Below are 15,067 nucleotides of genomic sequence, written 5' to 3' on the forward strand. Positions count from 1 at the left end.
CTCGTTTCATGAACTTACGGAAAGCACACTGCGTACCTAGTTAAACACACACTTAGAATTCCCTACTAAAGCTTTCATCACAAGTTATTTAATCATCAAGTTAAGTGCGTTAAGGATGCAGACACAAAGCACTTTCACTGTCTATCCAATAAACATTACTCGTTTTATGAGATGGAAATATCTGAAAGTTCAGTAACGAAATTTTTTTTTCGGGGGGGGGGGAATTCTGACCTTTTTCAATTAAAACTCTGTAGTAAGAATTCCTTAAAATTTTTGGAAAAAATTGACAGGTTTAAATGTTAGCAGCATTTTGGTCACCAACCATTTGACAAGAACTATATCCGAATATTAATGCTCTGCAGTACATTTATTCTTGTTTAGTACACTCTAACTGGCTCTAATCGCAGATATAAAAAAAATTCACATTTAAAATTCTGTAAAAGAGAGAAACACGGAAGCCACAGTTCTATTCTAAATTGAATTTACTGAAATATTCTTAGTAAAAGTGTTTGTGTCATACTTTTATTAAGTGTAATACACCAGAAAAAACATACACATTATTGTCATGGTTTATAAATATTACTTTCCTCATTTTTCACGGAAGCCACAGTTCTATTCTAAATTGAATTTACTGAAATATTTTTAGTAAAAGTGTTTGTGTCATACTTTTATTAAGTGTAATACACCAGAAAAAACATACACATTATTGTCATGGTTTATAAATATTACTTTCCTCATTTTTCACGGAAGCCACAGTTCTATTCTAAATTGAATTTACTGAAATATTCTTAGTAAAAGTGTTTGTGTCATACTTTTACTAAGTATAATACACCAGAAAAAAAGCAACACATTATTGCCATGGTTTATGAATATTACTTTCCTCATTTTCCATTATTACCGAATATTACGGCGTATAACGAGCATCTGTAATTTCAAACTACATTAAAAAAATTTTTTTTTAGTTATATTCGCCTGCAACGCGCATCCTTTTCGTTACAAAGAAACCTGAAAGATATATATGCGATGCTATTATCATCTGAAGTCATTCATTCGATGATTTTTCGTACATTCAACTGACAAGCAATAAGGGGAACAATATGTGTGTTGGGAAAATGCTTGAGAGAGTAAATAATTCTGCTAGGAGGGTGGATTGCATTTAATGCAGGTGTGTACAAGAATGCTGTTCTAGGGTTTCGAAAAAGGAGGAAATAATTTGGGACACGAACGTGATTCCGACCCGAATGAATTCGCGGAATTAGGAGTCAGATGTTTCCTCTTTCTGCAGTAACTTAAAGCCGTGATTTTGAAGTGAACATCGAAGGCTTTATTAAATCGCATTTGCTTTAGCTGAAATACAGTTGATTTAGTGATTTTAGAAGTAAATATGGCTCCTACCAAACGAACCAAGCATAGTGCTGGTTTCAAATGCAAAATCATTCAGTTTGCGAAAGAAAATGGAAATCGTGCTGCTCGGTGTTTAAGTGCTAATGCTTTGAGATATTTTAATCTGGCTATTTATTTAACATTTGTAATAATAATCCCTTTCTTTTAATAATCTTTTAGAATCATTTCTCAAAAATGAATGTGTATGCCTTGATGCTACACACTCATTTTTCTTTTTCTGATTTCAATTTTAAATACTAAAAAAGTAATTAGCAAACGTTTATTGTAATCTTAACAGATATTTGCATTACAAACAGTGCTGGGATGGGAATCTTCAGTATCGACTGAGACCCCCCCCAAAAAAAGTATATTTAAAAAACAATTTTTAAAGGGTAACAATTATGCCACACAAAAATATTTAAACATCGATGCTTAAAAAATTGGAGACTTTGCACAAAAAATTAACACAGTGTTACATTCGGAAAAGAAATTATCGGCTCTCTACTCCCTTCTGTTTCGACGTTAAAAGACCCAAAACTGCTTTAACAGCTTCCTCTTATACTTTAATGGGTGTCTGCACTGCTCTAATGGGCCCAAGTTGAGAAGGACGTAAAGCTTTACGTGCGTGAAATTCAGCGCACTTTTGGTGACAATTGCGCAATAAAGCAGGTAGAACGAATCAAAAGATAAAACGGTTCGCTCGTTTTAAATCCATCCACCAGCTAGACAGGCTAAAATATGAAGAAAATTTCAGAGAACATGCCAACAAATGAGATGTTCATAATGGAAAATGCAACTGCAGATAAAGATAGCCGATCTAAAGATAACGGACGTGCTTGGCTGAAATAATCTTGTACGGATAATGATCTCGATAAGCTAGAATTACAACACTTAATGACATCAAAGAGAGATGGCCTTTAATAGCTTCCAACAAATAAATTAAGGCCCAGAAACTACAGAAGCATGAAAAATACTAATGTTTTCTCAATTAAACAGGACTTTTTTTAAACTCCTAAGTTTAATCCGAGTTTAACTAACTGAAGCATCAGAAAGTACATTACAGCTCACAAACTGCATTAGACCGAAGACGTGAAATGCGATCAAATCTGTAAAATCAGCTTTTGTCTAATGATGTATAAAATAAATTAACTGTAAAAATAATTTTATCTTTCATCTTGAATCCCAAGGGCGTTAAAAACTGGCGTCTTTTTAGACTAAGGTTCGAGTTTACCAAAATAATGTAATTTAATTCTTTTCAAAATGAGAAATGCATATTATATATATATATATATATAATTTATTTACTAACGATATATATGTAAGATAAAAATATATGAATCAAAATTATAGATTAAACTATAAACATTACCGGCTTTTCCTTTCCTTTGCTTTTATTATGACATATATATCTATATATATATATAAAATTCTGCTAAAACACACATAAATTTCACTTCCCTTTTTAATACTAAATAAAAACAGCTACTGCTATCAAATAAATTCAAGTCTTAAAAGTTTAATTAAAATAGTTAAAAACATACAGATTGCAATGCGCATATTGTTACACAATTATATTATTTATTATCATTGTCTGTCCTTTTTTGAACATTACAGCAAATAAAAATTAAGAGAATGATATACAGCGATAATATGAAAGTAGTAAGAAATGTACTGTATCCTAAGATCTGTTACCTGTATTTTAAATATTCTACTTTGTGCAACGCATGCAGAATAATCTGATACTTTGCCCTTATATGACCGTATAATGGCTTGACTTTGGAATGTAGATTTATGTAGTTGCGGGTTCCGGATGATACCCGATTAATCTAAGCAAGCCGCCCGAGTGTCTGGACCTGCTCTCACCTGTAGGGAAAACATATACCTTAAGATGTCAGAAACATATTTTATTTACAGCAAATCGCACAAATACTTATAAAAGTCTTCAAAATTGGGAAAAAATAACAAAAAAAAAAAAAAAAAAAAAAAAACGCCAGATGAAATTTCGCAGAACTACTTCAAATAGCACGCATTATATTGAAAAATCTTCTTATTGCCATAAATTAAGCATTAAAATGAGTACTGAGAAGCATATTATATTTTTAAATAGCCCGAATTTTGCACTGATAAGTCATGCATTATTACAATGCGAAGGTAAATGAAAGATAGTAAAGCTGTGTAGACTGACAGCAGCTTTGAATTTAGACCGAACGCGATTCTTTAGGAAATACGAAAACGTTACCGTTTTCGGATTAGTAAAGCGTTAAAACAATATTTACAGTTTATGTAATTGTGATAAACTGCCCCACATATAAACTCGGTCTACAGTTATTTATTTCTTTTACACAGCCTAAGGCTATTTATTTCTTTTAGGATACATTGCATAAAATATTCACCTTGGGAGATTTAAAAACCATCTCGCAAACAATTCTCTGGCGTGTCCAATGCAAGATATTCTAGGAACATTATTCGATATTTTCAACAAATGGTGCTTTAGCTTTAAGAAGAAAGTCCATGCTTTTGGTTGGCTATGACGTATGGACCGAGTTTTACGTTGACATCATTTCCCACCCACTGTCGCACATAAAAGGGAAGTTTGGTGATGTACGAAGGAAGAAAAATAAAAGTCCGAGAAACGTTTTCCTCGAGACACAACGGTCATGATTACACCACTTTAATGCCGGTGATCGATTGAAATTCTATTGGTGCAAGACTTACTGGAGAAGGGAGGAGAGGAAATAAAAACTTTGAAAATGTTTTCTTCTCCACGATGAGGAGTGAGGAAGGGAGGTTGAATCAGAGAAACTATGTTTAAACTGGAGGTACAATAAACTTTAAAAAATATCCACCAACGGCCAAGCGGTTAAAGACCTCTGAATATTGGTAGTTCTTCCAGGGTTTCGAACCCAGGCGAACAGGCTGGGCTATACAGTTGGTTTTTTCATCTTGTGTACTGTGAATACGAGCCAATATGGCTTCGAAAGTCGTCCACGAAGGCATTCTTCCTTCTTGGCAGATAGCCCTCGTGTATTTTTCTGTATTCAAACAATCAACCAACTTAAGATATTTGTGCTGGAACACATATCTTGAACTTGTCTAGGAACACTTGTTAAAAAGGTGCTACTTATTAATTTCGTACTCATGCACAGGTTCGGTTATCCACGGCGTATCATTCTCCTTCCCCCGAACAATACATGGATTTTAATGAAAGTAATAGTACCTGATTTATAAAACGCACGTCGAGTGTGAACAAGTCCATAACACGGTGAAACACAAAAATTCAAACACTCCTAGGGCAATCCCAAAAATATACATCAACTCGCATAACTTGTAGTTGATACTAAATGCTGGTAACATCTTACTGTGCGTAATGTATCATTTATATTTTATCACATTTATTTTGGTACATGTACCTCGCTTATAGCATTCGACTGGAACGTACGTAGGGACCTTCAGGCATTTATTTCGAAGCAGAAGACGTCAAAAATGTGCAATGCTGTCACCGGGATTCGTAAGTTGAGCCTTCCGACTGGTAGCCAGACGTGCTTCCAGTTACATCACGAAGGCACGCGAGAGGGAGGGAGAAAATATACGTACTTTAAGGAACTAAGACATCGTTCGCATGTATTCTTGCGGTAAAAGAATAAGTACGCCACTCTATTAGTCGATAGGCCTGTATCCTTCTTCAGGTAGAACATAGCATATTTTCAAGAATCCTTCGATATTTATTCGTAAAAACTTCAGCTACAGGAGAACTTAAGACTTGTTGTTAATTAAATTTTAGAAGCTTCCCGCCACCTCCACTTCTTTATTATTAAATTTTAACAGCCAAAACAAAATCTCACAATATAGATCGAAGATATGACAATACTTTCTGTCTGAAGCCTTTTCTAATTTCATTGCAAAGTTAAAATCAATAACGTTTAGAAAAGTATCCGTATAATTTCATTATTCACGCTAGTTTTCTGAGAAAATCAATTCTCATTAATTTATTTACATTATTACAAAGACAGCCTTAAACTATTATGGACGTAAACTGCCTTCAGATACAATGCAATGTTCTCTGAATACTGAAATTAATAAATAATTATAAAGCTACACGCTTCATCACACATGTAATTAAATATTAAATAAACATATTAATTTTTAAAGAAATAGATAATTTTAAATGTATTCCTTTCATATAATAATAACTACACATAGCATACTTTCACACTTATGTATCCAGCAGATAATAAATCACTTATTCCTGCGCAAATTCCTTTATTCTTTCCATTCACCATTTTCCCTCTTCGAACAAGTACTATCATCTCGTGATAGTACTTGTTCTGTGATAGCTACGTGACATAGTAACTGCATAATTCTAAGCTCTCATTTAACTATCTCCCTCTTTTAACATTTATCAATGACAAAGAGTGTTGTAATTTATTGCATGCGTGCGGATTGTTCAACTTCGTTGGACCACGATTCCGTAATGAAAAGCAGAGGGCACAAATAATATACATTTTGCGACGACTACTTTAAAGAAACAATCAAAAGACAGACTATATCCATAGTCCAAATCGATCCAAAAAAGTTTTTAAGAAATTTTATTAAATTTATATCAATAAGCACTTTTTTTATTCAACACGCATATAAATATTAAAATGTAATTCACAAACTGTGTATAAAATACATACCTATGTAAATACTAAATTGTTATCAATGCACTGACATGATTTCTTTCCATATTTTATCCTACATCTCAGTTAGGATATTTTAACTACCTCGAAATTTTGTCTCAAAATTCAGCTCACTGTCAAGAGGAGATACACTTGCTTTTCTGTTACTATATTCTCGAGCTTATTTCATAAAAAAATTTAAGTGTCAGATCAAAGCTTACTATTTTATCATCTTTATAAAGGTTAATGCTGTATGAGGACATGAAGAGTGGTATCCAATAATCAAGAACAAGTTTTCCGCCATACATTTCTCAGCAGCAAGACAAAGTTACCATTTGTCTATACACAAAGGTTCTATAAAATTTCATGGAATCCAAAAATATTCTGAGTAATATAAGGAGATCTTTCGGACAGGGTATATTTAATTAGCTTAATTAACTACAATGAACTGAAAAGATTAGTTGTTAAGTGAGGGCTGCCTTTTTAGTACAGTAGCAGCCCGAGTACTCGGCATTCAATTAATCGGAAAGCAGTAAAAAAGGAACATCTTAGAATTTCAGAAACTTCTCCCCTCCCAAATTAACCCTCTGAGACGCCAGGGTTTTCGCTAAGAAGGCACAAATTTCCCAAAACTACTATGAGAACAATTTTTTTTTTTTGGGGGGGGGGGTTAATGTAAAAACTCTCCTGGAATTTCATACTTGGATTTGTGTACTTTTGATATGTTGCCTTAATTTCTTTGACATATTTTAATATGCACGTATATATACGTTCTTACAGATATCACAAAAAATATTCTAGGCTGTATATATACGGCCTTGCCGCTTAGAGAGTCTTGAGCAAATGAGAGAGTTGTAAAACCACTATAAAGTACGTACAGAATACTGTCGTCAAAACAGTTTGGTTTGGTATGATAGAATAGTTAAGTAAACTAGGGCTATCTGCCTAAAGGGAAGGGCTTTCTAAGGAAACTGGCTCGCATATACGTTATATATGCGAAAAACCACGAAAATGTCCATGCAACCAGCTCGTTCGCCTGGAATCGAACCCAGGTCGGAACTACCAGCGTTCAGCGATTTTACCGCTCGGCCGTTGGAGGGCCTCCAAATAGTTTGGATTTAGCGCCAATAATGGATAAGCGTGACATCACAACACAACCATAATATTCTCACCTTAGTTTTACGTATACGCGATTAATTCTCAATAAGCTAGTTTAGTTTTTGTAAAGAAGGATATAAGCTAGTTACTGTGTCTTTTTCTTTGGTTTTTACCCCCCCTTTTTTTGGATGCTGGCATCAGCAAAGGCCCACCACTTATGTATGGCTTAGTGGCCAAATGGTTAAGCCTGCTGAATACTGTTAGTTCGATTAGAGTTCGAACTAAAGGGAATCGGCTGGCTGCATAGTTGGTTTTCCTGGTTTCCTCCGGGTGTAATGTGAATACCAGCCAATTTCCCTATAGGAAGTCCTCTACGCAGGTATCTTTTCCCTCAGGCTGATAGCTCTCGGTGTTTTGCTATACTCAGATAACCGAACCTGGCATCAATAAAGCGGTGAAAATGGCTGAGTGGTAAAATAGCCAAACACTGGTAGTTTGACCTGGGTTCAATTCTAGGCACAAGGCTTACTACCTGGGCGTTTTCGTGGTTTTCCCCATTTTTAATTTAGATACGAACCATTTCGCTTAGAAAGTTCTCCTTCTCCTTAGGCAGACAACACTATAATCAAACAAAGCAAACCAAGAAAGTGTGCGTTAATAGACACGATATGCGACTCCATTCGAAAGCGGATAAACATTGGCGATGCAACATGGAAAATTATTGCTAAGGGAATTTTTTTTAATGCTGTATCCGTGACTTTCAACTGTTGATTACCTAACTAAATTTAGTTCTTTTAAAATTCTGCCGGAAAGACTGGCGTTAAGTTTGGAGTTCCATAATCGAATAACATATTTTACTTTCAATGTGTTTAAAGCCTTTGAAAATACTTCGACTATGAAGGTAGGGAACTTATCCGAGCCTTGGATAATTTCAAATGTAGGCTTTTGACATACCAACTTTTTCAAAAATGGCATGAGATAAAATGAAACAAAATGTAAGTTTTGTAATACTTATGAGTTACATATTCCGGTATCTTTGTTTCTTCAAGGCAAAATACAAATACCCGAAAGAAGTTGATAAGCAATTTACAGTAGATAAGCATTTTTAATACTCATTATTTAATACTTTGACTCCCGCGTCAACCGTATACGGGTGACAGTTCTTTGAGCAATTACGAGATAAAGTAGGTACCTGAAAAAAAATTTTTTTTGATGGCTGAAAGAAATGAAATTGATTGTTGCCGATAGTTAAATTCATTCCATTCACTAAATTGAATTGTGCTTTCTTCGGTATCAGCTTTCTTTCTTCCTAAACAACCAAATCTTGTAAAATATGATCAGTACTATCTACGCCATGTTTATTATCACTGCATTTATCAGTATTCGAATCAGAATATGAAGATGAAATTTTGTTTATAATTATCTTCCTGAAAAATCTCAAGTGTTTCTCATAAATAGTATTCGAATTTTTGAAAGACGTGTCTTTTCAGAAACAGGTGTCTTTTCACTGCTATATGATTCACTTCAAAATTACTTTTTCATTTTGCTTTTAGACATTGCAAAAAGTTGGGGGCCATTTTAACACACACACACACACAAACAAACAAACAAAAAATTTGTCATTACAGAAAAAGTATTAGGAAAAGAAGAAATAATTTCCGAATTTCACACTCGTTCTTAGTTGTTTCATTCTTGAGGAAAGATTTTAAACTGACTGCATGTCCCAAAATGTTTCGTTTTAGACGTTCTAAACTCCTACGATCGGAAACAACTGACAGATGGCATAGCAGCTCTCGTGTCATAAAGGAGATTTACTTACAAACTGTCGTGGCAGTCAACGTGTTAAAACAAAAATTGCTCCTGTAATAGGTAAATAACTGTTCAAACATTTGGGCACTGTACCTCTTTAGTAATACCTTTTAAAGCTGTTAGAAAGGTTTAAAGTATTGCAGATAAATGAGAATCTCAAGAGAGAGAAATATCCATTTATATGATTACAATTAATATAACAAATATTATTTAACGTTTCACAACTTTTAAAACTAAGAATTACTTAATTACCCATTTATTCGAATTTTGCGAATTACACATTTTATTGCTCAATAACGCAGGTTTTAGGGACATGACACATTTAGTGTAGAAATAGGTGAGCTGCTACATGCATTCTTCAAGCAATAAAATTTCTATAAAATTCAACATATGCAGTTAACCAGTCCATCCATAAATACAGTCTTCACTTCTCAAGAATCGTTAACTGAGAGTGTTTCACGCCATAAAAAAGAAATGGATACCAACAGTACACCGGAGGGACCCAACATCACACTCAAAGATTTTGTCAATGTAGCACGTAGCAGAGAAAATAGTTTCGACATACAGCACGTAGTAGAGAAAACGATTCTGAGAAACACATGAAGTTGCGTGTACCGAATCAACTTCATCAACAAACTAGCACCATCAAAATATTTCCTTAATGGGATGGAATAATTAAGGATTCTTAATCTTTCCCGCCGTGAAGAGATATTCTGTAAACTAGATTTGTGTTTGACCGATGGGCCTGCAGATGACGAGTTTCAGCAGTCCTGAAGCTCTTCATTTTACTAGAATAGGCATACATGTACTTCAACGATTAAATGTGAAAGCATTTTTCAAAGATGATATATTTGTGTCACTGGATTTCACATAAACCGCCAAATTTAACATAAAAATATCACTATGAACTATTTGCTAACGTAAATGTCTTTTCTAACATATTTAGTTATTTCCCAAGGGCAGCAGTATGCTTATAATAAGTCTTTCTGAAGTGCATTATTTCAAAATTAATCCATCTGTGCAACAGGTACCACTAATGCTGTACATACTTACAAAAGCAAAAAGAGAAATATTTTATCCAATGAAAATTAAATCGAAACTTCTAATTAACCAATAGAAATAAAGTGATATGTTTTTCTGATGAAAAGTTAACTACTATAACTTCAACTTTTCTCAATAACTTACTTGCGCAAGCCTTGTGGTATCCTTCGTGGAACGCAAGTAGTTGGAATTAGAGTTAACAAAAACACTATAGCTTCACCGTGTATCTACTTCTTCAGTCAACAGCAGTGATCCATGCTTCCTTTCACACTTTCGTCTTTTAATCTGCTAAAGTTTCGTCAACCTCTTCTCTTTTCAACTTTATTATTTTAATATATGCATCAATTATACTTCACTATAGCTTCACCGTGTATCTACTTCTTCAGCATCTTCTGAACCACCATAAAAATTTATATATATATGTATGTGTGCACGCGCATAATAACACATGTAAATCAAAATTCTAGCTCTAATTTGGAATAATCTCTTAACACCTTATTTTAAATTATCTATTTCTCCTTTCTGTCCTAAAAATAGTAAATATTTATAATAAACCTTTCAAACTTAATATTCATCACAATACAGGTAACTTAACTAGACAATAATAATTTTTGAAGCTTATTAGCCAATCCAGTAAAGCAAATCGAAATTAACTTATTGCGAATCAAACCGCTTTTCTCCTGTCTCCATTTTGAACGCATGTGCTTTTTGGTTTCGTTTCTCTCAATTTGTTCTGCCGGGGAGGAGGAGAAAGAAAATATTAAATACATGCACTTCCTTATGCTTCAGCATCATGGCTTCGACAGAAATCATAACATATGACTGTCATCAACTGAAACAATGTAAACAATAACTTAGATGTTTTACAAAGAAATATTAATACATTTCTATAATATAAAATAAAAAGAAGATATTAAACATTTTTTCCCTCTACTTACAGAATCAAAATAACGTTACGCTGCTGCAACGTCAAATTTTTAAAAATGTTAGCAAGCACTTCTAGTTCTGATCAGAAAATGAAATCTTTGATCCACGAACTCTTTAATTATAATTCTGAATACTGTTTTACATCGCATCCACGACATAAGAAAGGCTAGAAATACCATTATACTTCACAACAAAACTAAATTTTACATTTTCTAAAACAGTACAAATTATGCGCAGATTATTTCTCAACAACTGGTAAGATAGATTCTTTCAAATATATTTCGATTTACAACTTATAATCAAACAGCAGACGAGAGAAAAATTCAGTTTACACATGATTATCACATTCACTTAAAACGACTAAAGATTCATTACATTAATGCTTCACTAAATTGATTTCCTGTTAAGTTCCAATATTCTCTTAGAATTTGACGAATATTTTGACTCACAGTCGCACTCTATTTCCATGAAAGGAGATTATATATTGCGTTATATACACATACATATTGTAGCGAAAATTGCTCTTTTCGACCGAGCTCCGCATAGCTTAGCGGAGAAGACGCAGGACTCGAAACCCGAAGGTCCGGGGTTCGAAACCCATCAACGGTAAGATGCCTGATAATTTGTATTCATGTAAATTTCCTTCTTGTTAATGTTATTTTATTTATGTAAATTTCCTTCTTATTCTTCCAGAACATTCCGAGTTTGGAATGTTCCAGCATGTTCACCGGCTGTATATAAGTAGCTCTTCATTCAGTTCGAGTTAATAAAATGTCTTGAGTTCAGAGAGTACTTGCCTGTTCATTTGTAGGATTCCTTTATCTACGCGACAATATATATATATTTAAAATGTGGTCAACTTCCCCAATATATCAGCCCCTAGCGGCCTATCCACTCAACCAACTGATATGAAATTATAGATGTCATTATTTGACGGTATGCGTTCAAAACTTAAAAATCATTCAATACTCATAATTTTAAACAATACAGCCTTTCATTGTCACTGTAACCGCGAGAGTTACCGTGAAAATATTTTGAAATTTCCGACAGGCAGCACCCACTTTTTTCCCTGAGCAAACTCATCAGTTCACTGAAAACGATACACTTATCACGAAATTTGTCAGCGTAAAACATTTGCAAATAAGAGCAATGGACCAATGACAACACAAGAGAGGAAGAGGAAAAAAACCTGTTATTGGAGTCACAAAGTTTTCAACATGGGCAACTTTACGCACGATAGCACATTGGATGCAGGAGTTTCTTGATAACAATGATCAACATAACATCGCAGCAGGAATCTGTGTAACTTCACGTTTTAAGCAATCTTTCAGAGCACTGGGCTATAAAGAAAAGTACTGACAAATCTCATGGATTTGATAGGTACACATTTCAGATAATTCCAGACCAAAAATCCATAGGGATGAGATCAGGGGATGGCGTGGCCAAGAAACTCCGATGTTACGAGAGATGATTCTATCTTCAAACGTTGTTCACGTTGAAAACTTATAAATTCCAATATTTTTTCCTCCTATCCTCTCTTGTATTGTCACTGGTCCTTTGCAATACACTCTTCTTTTCAATTTGTTTTACACAGATAATTTTTGTCAAACGTGTACCGTTCAAAGGCCGTTTATGGTCTTTGAATGCGCCGATCAATTTGCGCTGAAAAAAACTGGATGCTGCCATTCGAAATTTTCCAAAATTTTTCATTGTCACTGTAACCGCGAGAGTTTTATCTTAAATCCTCACAATCTTAAATCGTTCATATATGGGGCAAGAGTTTCATGACCATGCTTATATACATACATATACACACATATATACATACAATATGATATAACAATCATACATATACATATGTATATACATGTATGCATATAATACACAAACACACTCTGTGTCCAAGAAAGTCTTTACCCAACTTTTATTTTCGCAATCGTTGGTCACAATACTTCCAATTACAAAAAAGTTTGAAATGACGCAAAGGATCATATTTTTGTATTTTTGATTTTAAAAGAAAGTAATTTTAAAGGAAATCTAACTTTTTAGATGTTTCCCCGATTCCTATATTTACGTTTAGAAAAATGTTAGACCCATTATTAAAAATAAAACGCAAAAAGCCCCATTCACGAACGGCAAAACTGGATTTCAGGCTACTTAATTTCAAATTTTGCGGTTTTTAAAGTCATTTTCAGTTTGCATTGAAGGGTCTGTTAATTACTTAAACTAGAATAAGCCGATGTTGACTTTTCTCTCCTTAAACGCCATTCAATGACATTCTTTTGTGATTTACTAGCGTCTTTAATTTATAATTTCGTTATATTTTGTATGCTTATAAGAATTTTCACAGAAGTACGTTTTAAAATTTTCGAAGTCTAAAATACGTTATTACGAGGGCAATCCCAAAAAAAGGTCTCCTATTTTTGGGGGACGTACAGAAAGTTTTAATACGGTTGTTGGCAACACTGTTGTGAGTGGTGCCTTTTCCCCTACCACATAAGCACGCAGGCGCTTCTCTCGGATGCTCAGTCTTGGCTTGGCAGCCATTCGAAATGGAGCTCCCGATAAACGTTACCGCCAAGTGCGAAGTGCGCGCAGTTATTCGATTTTTGAACGCAAAAGGCGTTAAACCGGTTGAAATTCACTGCCTATCGACGGAAGTGTATGGACAGTCGTGCATGGATGTCAAAAACGTTCGCAAGTGGTGTAGAGAGTTTCCAGCCGGTCGTACTGAAATTCATGACGAAGAAAGGAGCGGGAGGCCGTCAATTACCGACGAGACAATCGCGAAAGTTGAGAAACTCATGCGTATAGATCGGAGGATCGCTCTGGATGCTCTCTGCATTTTGGTTCCTGAGGTTTCCAGAAGCACCATCCACAGGATTTTAACGGAAAAGTTGCAATATTGGAAGGTGTGTGCAAGATGAGTGCCGCGTATGCTGACAGAAGACCACAAACGGCAACGGGTTGATTCATCCCGCGAATTTCTTCGCCGCTATGGAGACGAAAATGAAAACTTCTTGGACTCGATTGACGCTTCCTGAAGGGCATGGCGGCAAGCTGGTATGACATGGGCATTGTAAAACTGCCACAGCGTCTACAAAAATGCATCGACCGAAATGGCGATTATGTTGAAAAATACAGCATGCTTCAATCTTTAAAGTGATGTAGCAATTATAGAAAATAAACGGTTCTTTGTATATCAAAAAATATAGGAGAACTTTTTTTGGGGATCGCCCTCGTAATAGTCTCCTGAGGTTTTATTATTTCAGAATCAAAGTCTGATAAATATACACAAAATTCAATAAACTGTTAATATTTTTCACTTTTAATTAATGCAAATACTATTACGAGTTGGCTATACGCCAATTTTGTTTAGAAAAAGAATTCTACGAAGTTCTGTAAACATGATTTTCATTTTGAAAAAAATATATACATATACAAACTGCTCAATACACTTCATAGTAATCTACGTAGACACGCTCATCACTTAATCTCAACAACAAAAACCTTCTTTTAAATTGATATTTTATTTTTACTTACATGAAAATGCAAACATTTAAATTTGTGTACGGCCCCTGAATATGATCTCCGAATTAAATATGAAAAACCTGGGTTAATTTTTGTCATATGGTAGTCAAACCGTCTGTGTTTTATGTTTATAACAACAACAAAATTTTCATATACTTAGATTACTATGAAGTGTATTGAGCAGTTTGTATATGTATATATTTTTTTTCAAAATGAAAAATCATGTTTACAGAACTTCGTAAAGAAAATAAACTAATTTCTTTAAATTCAAAAGCACCAAAACACGAATATCTGCGTCACTTAAAACATTTTTGTAACTTGCACTACATGTTTACGACCAACGGTCGCGAAAATAAAGGCTGGATAAGGAATTTTGTGGACATAGTGTGTATACAAATGGCAAGCGCTTAGTTTTAACAGGGATAGCTTTATGTCAGTATTTTAATTTAATTCACCAATGTTCATCGTCTTCGTTTCACCTGTTAGGAAGATACGAACCTATTTACAGTGCCAATAATGAAGTCACATGCTTACGATTATAATAACTAGTTTGCGTTGAAATTAACATTTAATAAAATACTTTTCGTAACGTTTAAATCTTAATTTGATAAATTAATTTT

The 15,067-nt window shown here is 34.2% G+C and overlaps 1 protein-coding gene across 6 annotated transcripts in view; it reads right to left on the bottom strand.

The window, feature by feature from the left end:
• The window catches only part of LOC118187688 (uncharacterized), a 420,235-nt gene that overhangs the window by 162,135 nt on the left and 243,033 nt on the right, over positions 1 to 15,067 (bottom strand). Inside the window, exon 1 of one of the 6 annotated variants that reach the window (XM_085807409.1) lies at positions 3,076 to 3,094. The exons of 4 other annotated variants lie outside the window; for them this stretch is intronic. The gene's annotated coding sequence lies outside the window, so the exon portion shown is untranslated. Of the gene's footprint in view, positions 1 to 3,075; positions 3,095 to 3,213; positions 3,247 to 15,067 lie in introns of those variants that run through there. One more of the 6 variants, XR_015038450.1, reaches the window with a different exon arrangement.

Source organism: Stegodyphus dumicola, chromosome X1, assembly GCF_044657685.1.
Source record: "Stegodyphus dumicola isolate Sdum_Otavi_A_Nest chromosome X1, ASM4465768v1".
Taxonomy (NCBI): Eukaryota; Metazoa; Arthropoda; class Arachnida; order Araneae; family Eresidae; genus Stegodyphus; species Stegodyphus dumicola.